The sequence below is a fragment of the Silene latifolia genome, unplaced genomic scaffold (genome assembly GCF_048544455.1).
Source record: "Silene latifolia isolate original U9 population unplaced genomic scaffold, ASM4854445v1 scaffold_95, whole genome shotgun sequence".
NCBI classification, from domain to species: Eukaryota; Viridiplantae; Streptophyta; class Magnoliopsida; order Caryophyllales; family Caryophyllaceae; genus Silene; species Silene latifolia.
The window spans coordinates 2,152,660-2,167,182 of record NW_027413826.1 but is presented as its reverse complement, the minus strand read 5'-3'; positions in this window follow the sequence as shown (position 1 = coordinate 2,167,182).

Here is a 14,523-nt window from a genome sequence, read left to right as displayed (position 1 = left end):
ACTAAAATGAACCCGGGGTAGAAGTTATAGGAGCTAATGCAAAGGCTTGGGAGACGTCCTAAAGTCGTGAACTCGCCCTACAATTTTGAACCGGTCACCATGGGATATGAGTTGGGATCGCTATGTGTTTATTTTTTAAATTGTGTACCTATATAGTGATGTGTGACATGAATCGGTGGATGCATGTGTGTGGAGAATGGGGAATGTGTAGGGAAAGATGGTGATGATGTGATTTTGTATGTTGTTGGTTGAAAGCACGTTGCATGATAGTTGGTTTACATGTTGGTTGGAATCGTTGGAAAAGTATATGAGAATGATGAATGTTGTGGTAGAAAAAGGAAGTAGTTCATATATGATAATATGTGACGAATAATGATGTTGCAGGATGAATGATTTATAATGTGGCAATCCTAGTAACATGTGATTAGGGGGTGTGATAAGATTTGTTTTCATAATTTCGTTTGCGTAAAGATATATAAAAAGTTCATATAATTGTCTACTGTTGTATCATATGCGCTTGTTAGATGAAGAATGTGAATGAACTAGATGAATTGATTGGAAAAGATGAAGTGGCAATTGTATGAGAATATGAATTTCTTGATTATGAATATGTTTATGTGATGAAGTATATTTGTAATATTGTTGTATTAGTAACATGGAAATAGGATTTTTAATGTATGGGTATGTTTTGTGTTATGAAAAGTTATAAATTTAAAGCATGCGGGTAGTACATGATTGATAAGTTGAATGTTATATGAGCATGATAGATATTATTGTTTAGTTTTGATAGGTAGTATCATGTGGTTAGGGATGGTGGTCGCTTTTGTTCACCTCATTGATGTTTAAGTTGTTTGAAAGAGAAAATCAAATAGTTATGTCGTCTGATTACAGCAAAGTTGTCTTTAAACTGTTATAACTTGAGATGAATAAACGATTTTGATGTTATTCCAATTGGAGGTGATAGCTTGTTCTTTTATGATTCTAACGATAGGTCACACGCCCAAAACGACCAAGAAATGAGTGAGTTATGACTGTTTTACGAAAATTGGACAGTGTTGAGAAATGCGTAGGGTACTCGATCGAGTGCACCTCTTGTTACTCGATCGAGTAACCCTTACTCGATCGAGTAGCCATGGTAATTTATTTTACGTGTCTCTGACCTTCACCTACTCGATCGAGTAAGTCACTCACTCGATCGAGTGACCTGTACTCGATCTAGTGACCCATGTTTTGGGTCATATGCTTATCTTTTGACTTCGTTGCATATTATGTTTAATTCAAAGGTGTTATATTACTTCTTTATGCATTGTTTTATGTATGTGTTGGTCCTGATGCGTAAGTTACCCAATCTTATGATGTAAAGAGTGGCACCTATGGTGAGTATGAGTTCGGTGGGGAGGACATGAGTTATATGTGATTGTGATAGATGGTGGAAAAAGAAAAGGAAGATTGGTATGGCTTATTGAGGCATGGAGCATGTTTTGTAAAACGGGATGAGTGATATGATTGTGTGTTGAGTAATGTAAAAGTAAGTGAATGTGGGAAAGGAATGATGTGAGTCTAAGGAACGTGAGAATAAAAAGATTGAAAGGAAGGATGTGGATAGTTCAACTTGAGATGTGTAAAGAATTATGGAGAGAGATGGTTAGATTGTGTTGATTAAGAATGTATGTAATGAAAGATCATTGTTGAGGGATGGAGAAGAGTGGTATATAGTGAACTTAGTGGAGACATGTCGCGACGTGGATTTGCAGATAGTGAGTGAGTTTGGGAATTTGTATCATCGAGAGGTGAAACTAATGTGCGATTTCCTTGGACAAGTAACGGTATGAAATGAGTTTTGGGATTCAAAAAAAAAAGGTGATTGGAGATCAGTGTGAGTGATAGCATGAGTTGGTCTGGACTGATTGGTGATAAGTGTGAGTAATAGCATGATGAGAAAAGATCCATGGTAAGAAAGAGGGAGATGATATTAATATGAAATAATGGGATTTGAGCTTTGGAGCAATGAGAAGGTAACCGGAGCACTAAAGAGTTAGGTAGAAGTAATAAGGAGTTCAGCTATTAATTGGTATTATTGAGTGCAAAGAGAAAAGAAGGATAAGAGTAAGCTGAGAAAAGATGTCGACCGAAGTTATGTGATATAGAAGTCAGGAATCGTCCAGATATATGATACTATCATGAGGATGTTAGTTAATGGTTATATAGGAGTTTCAGGACAACATGATTAGTCATGAGTTTCGGGGAATTAAGGAAAGTAAGAAGCCAAGTAAAGAATTTGCACGATATGAGATCTTGGTGGTGAGTTGAGTGACGATACAATTAAGGATGGAATTGGAAATAGTGTTGAGGTAATTTTGTTAATGGATTTGATGTTCGTTATTTGGGATATTAACCAAAGATAGGAAAGAAACCGTGATGTTTAGAGATGAGTGTAAGAGGTTTGTTATACGAGCAGTGGTGGTATTGTGGTGTTGTCACTAGTGGTTAAAGGTGATGATAGATAAGAAAGATAGCAATTCTAAAGAGGTTAATTCTATAGAGGCCGGATTGATATGTACGTTCGTGAGGAAGTATAAGAGGAGGTCTTAGGAGGCGGTTGCTAGTAGTTGAGTATTAGCTGTGTGGTTATATTTGGCAGGGGGTGATGGTTATGCGAATGGGAGAATGTGTTGTGAGGGGCATACGAGTTAAGCTCGGGCGAGAGGTAACCTTTATCAAGTGGTAACTTACATGATCAGGATTGACTAGTTGGATGCGATTATGGGTCAATGACGTGTACAAATATTTGTGTGAGGTTCTGACCTCACGAGAAGCAGCATGGTGTGATAGTTATAAGTGTTATCTGAATCTTTTGTAATATATATTAGATACGATAAACTAATGGAATGATGTTCAAAAGTGATAGTTTGGGTGATCTGGCATGGCTAATTATACTTGTATGTGTATTCATGATATATGTTTACTCCGTGAAAAGGAAATGGATAATATTCATGAGATTCTTGTCTGTTTATTCCGTATAATATGTTGTGTTATGATCTAGTAAAGCAGTTTGGAGTAAGTTTTCTTGTCCGGAAAGTTATACTGAGTCAGTGTTTATGGGAATTGTATGTGGTTGTGATGTTTATCAATGTGGTTGTTGTGCCTCGGGTGGTGATCCGGGCACGGTACTTCGTGTTGTGATGCGGGTATTTTCGCGCTGCGGTGCGGCTGTTGGTGGCGGTGTTGCGATACCGTCACCGGTATGGTGGAGTAGGCGGGATGATTACGATACGAGGTTTCGAAAGTACATATCAGTTATACATATATTGTTGTTTTGTTTGCTGTTGTTTCCTGTGAGTTTCGGTTTGGACGGATAGACGGTTGTTCTGTTTATTGATGTTTCTTACCAGTCTCAGTTTGGGAGTGAGGGTAGAGTATGATTTAGAAGAGAGTTGTGTATATTTTCGTTGTTGTCATGATATAGTGATATCCTGTTGATGGGACACAGTTGCGAGAGGTTGATGGAGTACTTGTGATGTTCTTTTAGAGGAGACATTGGTTGACTTAGTAATGGCAAGTGATTCGTGGAACATGTGTTGTACAGATCTGAAAGCTGCAGGTGGTCCATAATCTTTTGTTGAGACAGTGAGTAAAGGGTGTTGGAGATTAGTGTCATGGTAAGTTGTGGATGAGTTTGTGGTAATAAAAGGGAGAACTTGAAGATCTAGTGTGGGTGTGTGTAATAATTGTGGATCGTGAATTCTGAGTATGGAGATAAGTGCATGTATAGAGGATTATGTTGTTTTGGCAGTAATAGGGAACAGTTGAAGTTTTGGTTAAGCTAAAAACTTTTGGTATATGTTAGGTGGTGTGCCGAGTGAGTTGAGGTATGAGAACTGTTTAAGTAAGAGAGAGCCTTGTATATAAGAATGATGAGTGTTTAGATTGTAGGTGGTTGTCTTTGACATGCAGTAGTGATGAGGATAATGAGAAGATTTAGCTAATGATTTAGTATTAGTGAGTTACGAGGACGTTGTAATACTACGGATTTTCTTTGGTGACTACTCGACCGAGTAGAGCCTACTCGGCCGAGTAGTGTTGTTGTTGTGGGTTGTTTTGGTTCTGCCGATGAATACTCGGCCGAGTATAACTTTACTCGACCGAGTAATCGGTCTGGCGAGTGTTATTTTGACGGTTTGATTAGGGAGTGTTTAAGATTATTTTTATATCCCGCGTCAGTTTTTAAAACATCATTTCAACTTCATCATTTCTACGTTATCCCTAATCTCTCCCTAATCACTCCCTAATCATCCCATAGCTTTGTTGTGTGTGAAATCTTCGGAGTTCTTGCGTATAATTCCGCATCCTACTATTGGTAAATTCTATTTCTATGTTATTCGTATTCGTTGGGGTTACTGTACATTTACGGAATTGGGAATATGGGGGTTGTGCAATGTGTAATTGTGTTATATGATTATGGTATAGGAGAAGACTTCGTAGAGGAGCCTTTCTGATTGTTCGAGTTCATTCCACTGTTGATTGCTAAGGTAGGGTTTCCCTACTCAGTTTACTGTTCTTTGTAAGACATGTTTGTTGTGTGATTATTGTTATCTATTGATCAACGGAGTGTGGAGATTGTTGTGACGATGTTGGTGTGAGGGTATTGAGACGGCTGTGATGTCATGTGATTGTGATTGTGGTGTAGTCACTTGCGAGAGTGGCTTCACACCCTAGTTCGCCCTCCGTGGAACCCGCCATGGGAGGGGATGTGCACATTAAGGGACAGGGATTGTTTTTCGCTCGTTGAGGAGCTGGACTAGGTGGGATCGGCTGCGGTCACCCACTGGCGACGAGGATTACCTGTTGCGATGGGTAATCTGGCAGGGCTACACACTTCGGTGTGTAGTCGATTACTGTGTGAGAACGGATGATTGGGAATTGGAGATGATCAGTTGATTACTTCGTTTGTTTGTCTTATTATTTGAGTAATACTGACCCCGTTGTTGTTTGTGGAATCTGCGGTGATCCATTCGGGGATAGTGAGAAGGCTTGACAGGTATTGCTAGTGTGAGCTTGGGGACAGTCATGGGAGTATTGTCATCACCAGTCATAGCATCACCGTCTGAGTCTTAGTTTGATTTCTTTTATTGTCAGACATTGGAGTTGTATTTTGTTATATCAGTATTTGGATTTGGATGTTGTAAACTTTATACCTTGCAGTACTTTAATAAATGTGCTCAGTTCAGACGCTTTTGATATGTACTAACCTCGGGCAACCGAGACGGTAACACACTGTCATGGTAGGGTGGTCCTGGTAAGGCACCTTGGTATGAGGGGGTGTTACAAAGTGGTATTAGAGCCGAAGATTCTGGCACCTAAACAAATGAATTTAATGAACCTAGGGAGTCTAAATAAAATGAACCCGGGGAGAGTTGTTTGGAGCTACCGCAAAGACTCGGGAGACGTCCTGGAGTCGCAAATTGGCCCTCATTAACTCGAGTCGGTAACATGGGGAAGTGTGATGAGAGTTAGGTTTGGTATGTACATGTATGTGAAGATGCATGTGGTAATAGTTGATAATTGAAAAGGGTATGTGATGAAATTTGTAAGTGTGGTGATTGGGAAATGGTGGAGGTGACGGGTTTGTGAATGTTTGTTATGTTGGAATTAGAATATGCATGAATTGTATGTTGGAATGGTTATAACGTGGCATTTAAGTCCTTGATGTTAAGTGTTTGTTGCGGGAATAGTGAGCATGATAGAGAACTTTATACTGTATACCCGTCTATTTTGTGACTCGGCCGAGCAGGGCAGGTACTCGACCGAGTAGGGAGCACTCGGCCGAGTAACCAAGCACTCGACCGAGTATTGTTTGGCAGTGAGTAGCAATGGCTACTGTATGTGATAACTCAACCGAGTAAGTAAGTATACTCGACCGAGTAGTGGCTACTCGGCCGAGTGTTGTTTTACTCGACCGAGTGTTGTTTTTGAGTTTTTGACGTTAAACTTTCGAGTCGAATACTCGACCGAGTATCTATGATACTCGACCGAGTAGTCGTTACTCGACCGAGTATGGTTGTATACTCGGCCGAGTGTTCTTTTGGCGGAAGGTTGTTACGTTTTGAGCCATAGGCTTTCGTGTTTACGTTTCATTGTTTCTTGTCAGCTCAAAATGCCGCCGAAAAGAACTCCCGCGCAGATCCAAGCTTCTGAGATGACTCTTGATGAGGTTGCTCGTATGATTGAGCAACAAGAGGCTCTCCTCGAAGCTCTCAAAAATGTGGGAAAGGGGAACGAGAAGTCGATGGATGCTACTCAGCTCAGCATCATCATTGCTCGCTTCAACCCTCCCACATATGATGGGGTAGGTGAACCAAAGCTACTCGAGAAGTGGCACCGTGAGATTGAAGCTCTCATGGAAATGGTTAAGTGCCCCGAAGACATGATCGTCAAGCAGGTAGTGTACTACCTAAGAGGTGAAGCTGCAGTTTGGTGGCAAAATGTCAAGGAAGATGCTAGAGCTTTTTACCAGGCGGAAGGAGCTATTCCTTGATCTGGTTTGAAGAGTGCTATGAGGGAGCCGTTCGTGCTGGAGCATATCCGACACAAGAAGAGATACGACTTTGATTCCTTCACCATGACAGATGAGATGACAGTCACTGACTACTATCATCGGTTCCTGGAGCTATCTCGTTATGTTGAGGACATGCAGCTAGGACAGAGAGGTTTGGCTCTCCGTTTTGAGAGGGGTTTATCTCGCTAAGATCGTGAGTCGTATGCCACCGGGGTTGCTACGACCTCAAGGAAGTGTACCCGAGAGCGGGTCAAGCTGAGAGAATGGTAGATCTCTCAAGAGAGATCGATGAGAGGACTGCCGCGGAAAGAGGAAGGCCGACAAAGTGGAAGCAACAACATCGACCAACAAGAAGGGGAACTTCAACCATGCTAAGGCTTTTTCTCGGTGGAGCTGGTTTTTCGGAGGATCTCGTGGCTCGGGAAAGAATGGAGGTCGGAGTGTGAGTGACAACTCTAACCTTACATACTTCAACTGTGGTGGGATAGGCCACAAAGACGGGAATGCACGAGCTATAAGCCCTAAGACCGGTTCAGAGCTCGGTCGGGGAATTTTTCTCGGGGGCCGACTCGAGTTTTTCTAGTAACCGACCGGGAGGTTCATGGGGCAATAGAGGTGGACAGGGCAACCGGGCGGTTACAACCGCATGGTGGTGGATCATATCGCGCTAGAACAACAAAGACCACTCGAGATTCGGCGACCAAGCCAAGTACCTCCAATGCTTGATTCGGGGTGGAGGACAGAAAAACAGTGGGAAGCTTTTCATGATGGACAAGCAGGAAGCACAGGATGATGCTCATGTAGTTACCGGTACCTTTCTTGTTCATAACGTACCATCTTTTGTTTTGTTTGATCCAGGGGCTACACACTCTTTTGTGTCTAAGAGTCATGCTGTGTCTATGGGTTTGGGAAGGTTTGAGGTTGTAAAAGATGATGTGTTCATACCTTCGGGGGAGTCTGTGTCGTGTCTCAAGTTGTATAAGGGAGTATCCATGGTAGTTGAAGAGGTAGATTTACCAGTGGACCTGTTAGAGTTTCCTATGGATGGGTTCGAGGTGATTGTCGGGATGGATTGGCTGGGTAAGTATGATGCCAGGATAGATTGTCAGCAAAAGAGGGTGTCCTTAAAAGGGCCCAAGGGTATTAGGGTGTCCTATAGAGGGTTTGTGGTAAAGCCTAAGTGTAGGTTCATAGCTGTGATGACTTTAAAGTCATGTTTGAGGAAGAAGTGTCCCTTGATTCTCTATCATGTGAGAGACCACCGAGTAGAGCCACCGACAGCTTCTGAGATATCTGTGGTGAGAGAGTTCGAAGATGTTTTTCCTGAGGAGATACCGAGTTTTCCTCCCAAGAGGGATGTTGATTTCAGCGTGGAGCTTAAGCCGGGAACGGGTCCTATATCTAAAGCACCTTACCGTATGGCACCTAAAGAGTTGGCAGAGTTGAAAAAGCAGATACATGAATTTCTAGGCAAGGGCTACATCAGGCCTAGTGTGTCACCGTGGGGAGCTCCAGTTCTTTTTGTAAAGAAGAAAGATGGGAGTATGAGACTGTGCATTGATTACAGAGAGCTCAATCGTGTCACAGTGAAGAACAAGTATCCGTTGCCGAGGATTGATGACTTGTTTGATCCACTAAGTGGAGCAGGTGTGTTTTCCAAGATCGATCTGAGGTCGGGATATCACCAGCTGAGGATAGCAGATAAGGATATTCCTAAGACAGCGTTCCGATCTCGATATGGTCATTACGAGTACGTGGTGATGCCTTTTGGGTTGACCAATGCGCCAGCAGCTTTTATGGATTTGATGAATAGGATCTTTACACCGTTCTTGGATAGGTTTGTGGTTGTTTTCATCGACGATATCCTAGTCTATTCTAAGACTAAGGAAGAGCATGAGGAGCACTTGAGGATAGTCTTGCAGACCTTGAGGGAGAATCAGCTTTATGCCAAGCTATCTAAGTGCGAGTTCTGGTTAGAAGAAGTGGCTTTTCTAGGCCATGTGATATCTAAGAAGGGAGTATCTGTGGATCTTAGTAAGATTGAGGCCGTAACCAAGTGGGAATCGCCGAAGAATGTTGCTGAGATTCGGAGTTTCTTAGGTCTTGCTGGCTACTACAGGAGATTTGTGAAAGATTTCTCTACCATAGCGCGGCCTATGACATCTTTGATGAGGAAGGAAGTCAGATTTGTTTGGGATGAGAGTTGTGAGACGGCATTTCAGACCTTAAAGGAACGCTTGACCACAGCTCCTATCCTAGCCTTGCCAGAGGGATGTGAGAACTTTGAGGTATATACCGATGCTTCAAAGAATGGTCTTGGTTGTGTTTTGATGCAGGAAGGGAAAGTCATAGCTTATGCTTCGAGGCAGCTGAAGCAATATGAGGAGAACTACCCTACTCATGATCTGGAGCTGGGTGCAGTTGTGTTCGCTCTCAAGATTTGGAGGCACTACCTTTATGGAGCAACTTTTAAGGTGTTCTCTGATCATAAGAGTCTAAAATATATCTACACTCAGAAGGAGCTTAACATGCAACAGAGACGGTGGATGGAGCTGATTGGAGATTATGATATGGAGATCATCTATCACGAGGGTAAGGCTAATGTTGTTGCAGATGCACTGAGTAGGAAGAGCGTCCATTCGTTATGTACAGCTATGTCCTTGCTGAAGTTGAGGGATGAGATGTCTAGGTTGGGGATCTTTATGATTCGAGAGGGGGATACCATCGGGGATTTGACGATCGAGCCAGAGTTGTATGAGAACATCAAGAGAAAGCAAGAGCTTGATCCTAAGATTCAGGAGTAGAAGTCAAGGGTAGAGAGTGGAACGGTTTCCATGTTTTCTATCCATACGGATGAGAGTGTTCGTTTTGATGGGAGATGGTGTGTTCCTGAGGATGCAGAGTTGCGGAGAGTGATCTTGACGGAGGCTCATTGCACTCCCTATTCAGTTCACCCGGGTGGTGACAAGCTTTATAAAGACCTTAAAAAGACTTTTTGGTGGCCAAACATGAAGAGAGATGTAGCTGAGTTTGTAGCCAGATGTTTGACCTGTCAAAGGGTCAAGGGTGAACAAAGGAGACCACAAGGTAAGATTCAGTCTTTGGAAGTACCCGAGTGGAAGTGGGAGTCGATCTCCATGGACTTCATTGTGGGGTTGCCTAAGTCACAGCAAGGTAACAACATGATTTGGGTGATTGTTGATCGCTTAACCAAGTCAGCCCATTTCGTTCCCATGAAAGATACTTGGTCTAAGATGCAGCTGGCATTGGGTTACAGGAGGCATGTGGTTCGGTTACATGGTATACCTAAAGATATCGTTTCTGATCGTGATGCGAGGTTCATATCCAAGTTTTGGCAAGAACTGCAAGAGTTGATGGGTACAACTTTGAAGATGAGTACAACCTTTCATCCGAACCGATGGTCGGATGAACGGACCATCAAGACCTTAGAGGACATGTTGAGGGCATGTGTTATGGAGTTTGGGGGCAGTTGGGAAGATAGGCTTGATCTGATCGAGTTTTCATATAATAACAGTTATCATACAAGCATTGGGATGACACCTTTTGAAGCTTTGTATGGCCGGAAATGCCGAAGTCCAGTTTGTTGGGATGATAGTTTTGAGACGGTGGTTTTAGGGCCACAGCTGGTACAAGATATGGTTGAGCAAGTCCAGTTAATTCGGTAAAAGATGAGAGCAGCTCAAGATCGTCAGAAGAGCTATGCCGACTTACACCGCAGGGACATTGAGTTTGCGGTAGGTGACAAGGTCCTTTTGAAAGTGTCACCTATGCGAGGTGTTATGAGGTTTGGGAAAAAGGGTAAGCTAAGCCAAAAGTTTATAGGTCCTTATGAGATTTTGGACCGTGTTGGCGAGGTAGCTTACAGGTTAGCGTTACCACCAGCTTTGGATAGGGTACACAATGTTTTTCATGTATCTCAACTTCGGAAGTATGTGAGCGATCCGTCGCATATCCTTGAAATGGAGAACATCGAGCTTGATGAATCCTTGTCCTACGCCGAGATTCCTAAGGAGATTCTTGATCGCAAGGTTCGTAAGACCCGGAATGGTGAGACGGTCTTACTCAAGGTCCTTTGGTCTAATCATAATGTGGAGGAAGCCACATGGGAACCCGAGGAAGCTATGCGAGAACGTTTTCCTAACCTTTTTGATCAGGTATGTTTGGTTACGGGGACGTAACGTTGTCTTTTTAGGGGGGTAGGAGATGGTCGCGATCGTGTTTTGTCTTGTTTTGTTGTTTTGCTTTGAGTCGGGGTAGTGAATTTTGCGTTGACTTGTGTAGTTCTTTGGTGTTGTTACATGTGGTTAGTATAGTCTTGTTGCGTTGTGTTGTGCCTTGTTTTAGAGTGGAGTGTGAACTTCGGGACGAAGTTCTTTTTAAGGGGAGAAGACTGTAATACTACGGATTTTCTTTGGTGACTACTCGACCAGAGTAGAGCCTACTCGGCCGAGTAGTCTTTGTTGTTGTGGGTTGTTTTGTTCGCTGATGAATACTCGGCCGAGTATAGTGAATACTCGACCGAGTAGCGGATACTCGGCCGAGTATAACTTTACTCGACCGAGTATTCGGTCTAGCGAGTGTTATTTTGACGGTTTGATTAGGGAGTGTTTAAGATTATTTTTATATCCCGCGTCAGTTTTTAAAACATCATTTCAACTTCATCATTTCTACGTTAACCCTAATCTCTCCCTAATCACTCCCTAATCATCTCATAGCTTTGTTGTGTGTGAAATCTTCGGAGTTCTTGCGTATAATTCTGCATCCTACTGTTGGTAAGTTCTATTTCTATGTTATTCGGATTCGTTGGGGTTACTGTACATTTACGGAATTGGGAATATGGGGGTTGTGCAATGTGTAATTGTGTTATATGATTATGGTATAGGAGAAGACTTCGTAGAGGAGCCTTTCTGATTGTTCGAGTTCATTCCACTGTTGATTGCTAAGGTAAGGTTTCCCTACTCAGTTTACTGTTCTTTGTAAGACATGTTTGTTGTGTGATTATTGTTATCTATTGATCATCGGAGTGTGGAGATTGTTGTGACGATGTTGGTGTGAGGGTATTGAGACGGCTGTGATGTCATGTGATTGTGATTGTGGTGGAGTCACTTGCGGGAGTGGCTTCACACCCTAGTTCGCCCTCCGTGGAACCCGCCACGGGAGGGGATGTGCACATTAAGGAACAGGGATTGTTTGTCGCTCGTTGAGGTGCTGGACTAGGTGGGATCGGCTGCGGTCACCTTGGTATGAGGGGGTGTTACAGACGTAACATTTGTCTTAAGAGGAGTAGGATGCGATAAAAGAGAGTTTCATGGTTGTGCATGTTGTAGTATATTTGGAAGTAGAGTGTTGGTGTGGCATAAAGGATGGATCTTTGTTGTGAATGATTTTGTTAAAAGGTCATGGCCGTGCTTGCAGCTGTTCGATGTTTAGGAATGGGAGAATACTTCGATAGTGTTGACAGTTGGATGATGATGTTTAGGAGTTCGAGAGTGTTGACAGTGGGATGATGATGTTTATGAGTGTGAGTAAACTTCGAGGACGAAGGTCCTTTTAAGGGTGGTAGAATGTAACATTCCGTTTGATGTTTATGAATGTCTTGATATTGGATTTTCAAATGGATAATATGTTACGGAGCTAGCAGCGTTTGTGGATAGTAGTTGGTAGTGTTTGGAGTTGGTGTCGAGAGAGACTATGATGTAGTTGATACGATATCGTGAGCCATGTTGTGGAGGTAGGAATAGTTGGTGGAGTTGGTGTTAAGATTTCATGTTTTATAGGCTGGGGTTTTGTTTTGAGTTCGTAGTTGCGTTGTTGTGTCTTAATCGAGTTAGTATGTTTGTTTTATGTATGGGTTGAACTTCGGGGACGAAGTTCCTCTTAAGGTGGGAAGACTGTAATACTACGGTTTTCTATGTCTATGGGTACTCTATCGAGTGGGGCTTACTCTGTCGAGTAAGTAGGTTGTTTTACGAAACAGTGTTCTGTCTGATGGGTTCTCGATCGAGTAAGTGTGGCACTCGATCGAGTAAGGGTCACTCGATCGAGTAAGTTACTTTTACGGGTTGTTTTTGACGGGATTTGTTAATAACGCGAGATTAGTATATTAATCCTTCCGTCACTTTCTTTATCATTTCTCACCCTTTCTAAAACCTTTCAAAGAGAAGAGAAGTTACGTTGTCTTCGTTCGTCGCGTTACTATCAAATCCCAAAGGCTTAGGTGGTCGGATAGTCTTGTTCTTTACACCGTTGAGTTCGTCGCGTCAAGGGTAAGATTCTTGTATAATTTTTATAACAATTCGTTGAGTTTGTTTAAAACCCTAATTGGGTAATTTGGGGGTTTTGGGGAGTATTGTTGATGTTAGATTGTGATTGTATAATTGTGTGTTTATAGGAGGTGATTTCGTTGAAGAATGATAATGATTAGCTGATTGTGACGATCTTGGTGACTGCTATTCCAGGTAGGGTTTCCTACTCGATGTGGCTACATAATGTGTGTACTGTGGTTGTGATTGTTGGTTAATTATATTGTTGGTTTGGTTTCGATGGTTGTTGGTTGTATATTGTTGATTGATTGTAACTGTCTGTGATCTTCGGGGTGCGTCCCTGGCTGAGTGGAGTCACTTGCTGGAGTGGCTTCACGCCCTTGATTTTCCCTCTGTGGAACCCGCCACAGAGGGGATGTGCACATTAATGAACATAGGTTTATCGCTCGATGGAGATGAGCGGGGCTTAGGTGGGAACGGCTGCGGTCCCCCATCGCGGCGAGAGTACATTGCGATGAGTACTGCGCGGGCTACACACTTTAGTGTGTAGTCAGTTGTGTGGAGATTGGAGATGGAGACTGGAGATTGGTTTGAGCTGTCTGTGTTTCTGTTTCATTGTGGTTGTTGTTGTTTTTATGTAATCAGTACTAACCCCGTTAAATGTTTTAAAAACTATGGTGATCCATTCGGGGGTGGTGAGCAGTTATTGAGCAGGTAGGAGACGATGCGCATGGGATAGCTGGGATGAGTCATCACGTTGCAGTTTTAGAAGTCTTCCGCTGTGTCGAACATTTTGTAGTTGTTTAGTAGTTGACAGTTTTGAGAACCTTGTATTTCCTTTTATCAGTTTTGGAGTTTGACTTGTATCATGATGTGACCATTATTTGAGCACATTTAGTCCCCTAATTGAACCCATTTTGCATACTATTATAACATTTTATGGCCATTTTATCCGTCAAAACCTTCCTATTTGCTTTTCTATCGCATTTCATATGTTTTGTAGGAAAGAAGATAATAAGGCGGAAATTCCCGTCTTTCGTGCATATTCGGAAGGTATTTGACGATATTTGATGGACTAGTATAAAGAGGAAAGCAAGAACTAAAGACCAACCCCACAAGAATAAAAAGGAAGTGAAGAAATAGGATGCTGCCACAGAAGACGAGCGTGTTTCCCACAAGACGCCCGTCCTGCACTAACAACCCGAGCGGATTCCCACGAAGACGCCCGGATTTCTCCAAAGAATCCGAGCGGATTCCCTTGAAGACGCCCGTGCATCGCCACAACAATCCGCCCGTCTTCCTCCTCAGACGCCCGGATTCTCCTACAGCAACCTTCGTCTTCTTCTTACTCCGTGAAAGATGCCCATCCTTCCAAAGATACCGGCGTTTCCCTGCTCTAAACTCAAAAGTGTAATTACTAATTTAGCCTTAGTTAACCTAATGAAGTTCTACTATAAATACCCCACTTGTAAATAATCAAAGGGGGAGGAACTTTTATGAAGTTTTATTAGATTAGAATAGGGATCTCTCTTAGCTAGAAACAAATCCTTCTTTAGATTAGATTAGGAGTAGATTAGCATAGATTACTCTTTGATCTTTCCACAAATCTCACATTAATCTCTCCTTAATTATTGTTCAAATTTATTATTCAAGTTTATTATTGGGTAATTGAAGATTATTGGG